This window comes from Haliotis cracherodii, unplaced genomic scaffold (assembly GCF_022045235.1).
Source record: "Haliotis cracherodii isolate W230 unplaced genomic scaffold, xgHalCrac1.p SCAF_5, whole genome shotgun sequence".
In the NCBI taxonomy this organism is placed as follows: Eukaryota; Metazoa; Mollusca; class Gastropoda; order Lepetellida; family Haliotidae; genus Haliotis; species Haliotis cracherodii.
This window is the reverse complement of record NW_027266308.1, coordinates 18,788,831-18,794,830: the sequence shown is the minus strand read 5'-3', so window position 1 is coordinate 18,794,830 and position 6,000 is coordinate 18,788,831.

Genomic DNA, 6,000 nt, shown 5'->3' with positions numbered 1-6,000 from the left:
CAGCCCTGACAACTACATAGGACACCTATTCGTAACTACATAGGACACCTATTCGTAACTACATAGGACACCTATTCCTAACTACATAGGACACCTATTCGTAACTACATAGGACACCTATTCGTTACTACATAGGACACCTATTCGTACCAACATGGCCACTATATTAGCCCTTCAGACACAGCCTGAATTTCATGGCAAAGAACAAGACCTGGCTCAACAGCTTTGATCAGTGAGCCTTGCTAAATGATATGGGTGATGGCCAGAAAAAAGAGAACATACTGTGCATGAAGGATGGTGCACAGATGTGGCTGACAAAGTTGCAGGCAGCTCAAAAGGACACTTGTCAACATTTATGTCCCTCCTTCAAATCAAAATATATTACAAAGAAGAAGTTCAATGCTGCTAATCTGCGAAAGAGACAGAGAGAAGATTATCTCCTAAGGGCCTATTCATATACTGAGAGGCACAAATAACGCATACTCAAATTTAAGTGTCAATAATTTTTTACTGAAATGAAATATACAAATGACAATCAATACACATGACTAATTGAAGATTACACTAAAGAATTTCATGAACAGTTACTGTGTGACAAAGAATTAATGTCTATGAAAATGACGTCAAAGGCGAGTGGTGTCAATAACGAGTGTGTCCTCCTTGTGCAGCAATGCACGCTTGAAGCCGGCGAGGCATTGAGAGACAAAGTCGACGAATTGCTGCCTGAGGAATACGTCTCCAGTGATGCAGAAGAGCTTGAGTCAGTTGTGGAATCGTCTGTGGAGGATTATGTTGACGTCGGACACGGCGGCCAAGTTCATCCCACAAATGTTCTATAGGGTTCAAATCTGGAGATCTTGAAGGCCAGTCCAACACATTAACGTTGTTCTTTTGCAAGAAGGCATTTGTTATCCTGGCAGTGTGAGGCCTTACATTGTCATGTTGAAAGACATGGCGACGTTAACCACATTGAGTCAGTAATGGCAGCAGAACAGGCTGTAGAACGTTGTCGATGTAACGTCTGGATTTAAGGTTCCCCTGAATAACAACAGGATCCGAGCGGAAATTTGCATTGATTGCTCCCCAAACCATAACAGCTCCACCTCCAAACCGATCACGTTCAATAACACATGGTTGTGTAAATCGTTCATGTTGGCGTCGGTATACACGTAAACGTCCATCAGGGTAGCTGACTGTGAAACGTGTTTCATAAAAAACAACAACTTGTCTCCAATCTCTACCACCGAGATTACCTCCACCAGCTGCCCATCGCTGCCGTGCTAGCCTGTGTGCCTGAGTCAAGATTTGTCCACGGTAGGGTCGTCGACACCTCAAATTCCTGGCAGCAAAACGACGACGCACTGTACGGTCACTGATGTGTCTTCCACGGAGACCAATGGTTGCATTTGCCGTTGACCTGGCAGACGTGAAGCGATTTCTGAGGTGGCTGTTTACGATTTGACGATCTTGTCTCTGTGACGTCACAGGCGGTGCACCTGGTCGAGGAGGGTCCCTTGTGCTGCTTGTGGTTCTTAACCGCTCATGTAATCTCGATATTGTCGTTTGATGGCAATGGAAATGAGCAGTAACTTGTTCTTGGGTACGACCAGCATTTAACATCCCCATTGCTTCATTACGCTGATCTTGCGTTAACCGTGGCATTGTGTAGGCAAGTGATGGCAAAATGAAATGGTGTGCATTTATAGGGCCTACCTTTGAGGTTTGCACGTGCATCATGCCTTTCACAAAATGTGCATCGATAGCAGCATTCCCAGTGGTGTGTTGCGTTTTGGTGATTGGCTTCGTTTCCAGAAACAGTTTTTGTTTGCAACCCATATGACATATTTACAGTAATAACCAACAATGGACAGTGTCAACAAGGTAAAATGTAAACAGAACTCATATGTTCTTAAAAAATTATATCTTAAAATTGAGTATGCGTTTCTAATGCCTCTCAGTATACTTTCAGCACATCAATATTGATGAAACATGTGTAGCCACCCTTATTGTAGAGGGGTTACAAACAAACATTAAGGACATTGTTTAGATGCAAAATGTAAATGGCTATCATAACAAACAGGAAGAAGTCTGCAGTCAGCAATGCAATATCAGCTAAGGATGAGCAGATAAGCAACCTGGTGGATGTTCTGGAGGTGATTGTTGTTTCATCTAAAAAAACATCCCAGGAGCGAGTTACAATAGCCAGACATGAACAGTATAGACGGCCCTATAGACCTCGTCCTCAACATCAACGGTATCAACAAATCCAAGAACCTTCACAGTACCAACAGGCTGAGGGTCTTCGACCTGAACATGAACATCCTGAACCTCGACCATTAACAAACAAGTATAGGCCTTATCGACCTCAACAATTACAGCCACAGCATTTGCAGCAGGATTCCTCACAGGATTCTTCCTGACAGCACCACCCAAGACGTCAGAGTGGGACACCTCAACAGGAGCAACAGAGATGTTGTCAGAGCTGTATACTCACACTCACGAGCATAGTAATGGGTTCAATTGTGCAGGATTTCATTCGGTATGTCATAATTGTAATATGGTCAACAACCATACAACTGAAATGTGTAGGAAGGCTCAAAATGCCCAGTTCATCACACCCAATGTCATGTCAAATAGAGATTCCCATAACCCGTCCCAAAACAACCCTTCCCATTCTACCTTGGGACACTTTGTCACATGCAAATGCCTGGCATACACAACAAAGCACACCTCTACTCAAGAATATCATATAAGTACATTTTGAACAAATGAACTCATAGACACAGGCGCATCCATCAGTTACATTTGTCAGAACCTCTTGAACAAAACTGGATGAGGTGATTCAGGAATTTGGATGTGAAAGGCTAACCATTTTAGCCACCCTTTTTGTCTTTTTCAGTAGGTCACCTTACACAGCTTTGACACAGCTTTTATGTCTTTGCAAAGTTCCACCATTCATCTTAGGAATGGACTTTCTTGACCATAACAAAGTTCCTGTAGACTTTGGCTCCCGAACATTACTAGTCATGACGGGTTAACCTTTGTCACACTGGTACAAGCTAATACAGGTTTAGCTCGTGCAAACAAACTAATACCACCCAGTGGACAAATGGACATTCCATTTGCAAATTTCATGGAACATAGATTGCACAGTTCTTTTATTGGAACCCACTCAAAATCTAATTAATCACAATCTACAAGGTTAAAAGTGTCTGGTACAACGACAGAAAGGTAAACTACATTTCATTCACTTAATCCAACTAACAGCATCATCAACTTACCAGCTTGCACAGTTCTTGCAACAGTAAGTGAAATAGATATAACTTCCATTCAAACTTTGCATGAGGAAAAAAACAGTAACAACAGCAACCAATGTAAAACTGGCAAACATATACTGGCTTGGATCTTTTCACTTCTGATCTCACACCACTACAAAAGAACCAACAGGCATGAAAACCGGCTTTTAAATGGGAGATGCTTGATCCATTCGATTCCCGTTTTATAGACAGAATCCAGAAATTGGATAAAGCCCTGTTGCCAAGAAGAAATCAGGCGAGTATCACTTTGCCGTTGATTTCCAAAAATTGAAAAGTGTTACTCATGTGGGATTCTTCCCTCTGTCTCGTTTTGGAGAAGTGATGGACACTATTTGAGAAAATCACGCTTAAATATTCTCAGTTTTGAACTGTGCCAGTGGACTTGGGCAGACACCAATGGACAAAGACACAAAACACAAGGCAGCCTATATAACGCTGGAGGGAGTCTTTCAGTGGAACCGGATGCACCAATGCACCAATGTCCTTTCAGATGTTGATGAAAGATGTCTTACGTGAGATGAACTGGAAGTATGCGCTCGTCTACGTCAATGACATAATAATCTAGTCCCGGAATTTTGAGGAACATCAAAGGCGCCTCAAACAGGTTTTCCAGAAGCTCCGACAGGTACGAGCGTAAGTCTTACACTGAAACCGAATAAGTGCAAGTTTGCTGAAAAGAAGGTGATTTATCTGGGTCATGTAAAGATGGCATTGAAGTAGACAAAACTACCTGAAGCAGTAAAAGACATGCCAGCTCCCAGAAATCAACAAGAGGTACGACAGTTCAGTGGACTTGTCAACTATTATAGGAAATTTCTTCAAAGGTTTTCACAAATTATTTCACCTCTTAATCAGTTGCTAAGGAAAGAAGCTAATTTATATTATGATGAAAAATGTAAATATACCAAAAACTTGTCCTCATATTTGCATCTGTTCCAGTGCATCCAGATGTAACAAAACCCTTCATTTTACCTGCAGATGCAAGTGGAACCAGTTAAGGCTATATCTTAGGACAGCTTAATAACAAAGGAACTGAATACCTATGGCGGTAGATATTTAAGTGAAAGGAAATGGACAGTAACAGAACTGAACTGTCTCGCAGTTTTGGGAGAAATAAAAGCATTCTGAGTTTACCTAACATCTCAAAGATTTACAGTGGTAACATACCACAAAGCTCTCACATGGTTCACAGATTTAAGCAAACAGGTTCACGTCATATAGCCAGATGGACTCTCCAACTCCAGGTATACACATTTGATATCATTCACAGAGAAGGAAGGAAAAAACAAAATGCTGAAACATTATCAAGGCGACCCTATCCTCCACAGGAATCAGCCTCAAAGAAGGAGAATAATGACACATCAGTTGCAAGTATGTCTCCAGGAAGCATATGCTACCATTTCCTGCTTGTCACTTGTATATTTGAACGTTGTCTTTATGATCTAATGATTCTGGTTTGCTTGTTCCTCATGAGAATTGGAGAAGGTTTTCCTGTTGCTTGATCTTGTACACCTGAACTATGCTGGTAGAGTTGGTGTTTGCAATGTGATGAATGCTGCATGTGTTTGGTTAGCTGGGAAGACCTGAATACGTTTTAATCTTGGAGGATCGAAAGGGATGCATTTCCCCGGTGTGAATACAAAACAAATACAAATAGAAGACGTTTACACTGTTACCAAAACACAAACTACTATTATTCATAGGCTGAATTTATCTTTGCTAGACACCAAAAGAACCTAAATGTTTCTGTTAAGTACCCCATTTCATTTATGAAATGATCAATGTCTCTTTTTGAGATTATTTCTCTTCTTGTTCCTATTAACACAACCTCGGCTCATGCTATCCAACTTTTAGATTCACCCAAATATTTGGCTATCTCTTCAGATGGCCAATACCACGCGCCCTTAATATACAAACATATTTTCCAGTGTCTTGGATTCAGACAATTTCAATGCCCTTGACACCTTACACCCAGTCGTCCTGTGTCATGTCCTTGTTCCATAACAGGGTAAAAGATGTTAAACAGTTTTGCAACTTCCGATTTCTCATCAATACCAAACAGTCTAATTTCATTGTCATCCTTGTAACCCAGTCAATTTGGCCTTACAACATTTCTTTGATGACAGTACATTAGAATCACTTACAGAAACCACCATCTACCTATCTACCTGAAATTCCAGATTTTCACATTTATTCACATAATTTTTCGAACATGACCATAATAGTCACCTCAATCTCAGACGTATGACTGAGAGCGCTAGGACCAACTCATTTTCCAAACCTTTACTGAACCCTTATTAAATGGTCAAATAAACTTACAAACGTCGTCGTTAGATGTTAAATCTATGATTTCCTATGCTTCCTTATCTATGGTATGTGTATTATCCATTGTCATTTGTTTTATGTTGTTTCAGATTACAGTAATGATAATACTGTTTGCACAAACTCTATCTGCCAAAGCCTTGGGAGATCCTACCATTCCATCCTTTCAGTATTCGTTTGAGACCACGCCCTTTCCCCCATCAGCAGTCCACACTGATGGAAACTATGCCTTCCCCTTAGCATCGTTATTATGTGGTATCTGTACATTGCTTGTACTTCTTGTATTCATTTTAAGATTAATTAAGAAACGTTTCCACGCCAGTGAGCTGTATTTAGAAATATGTGTTATTATCTCTGTCAT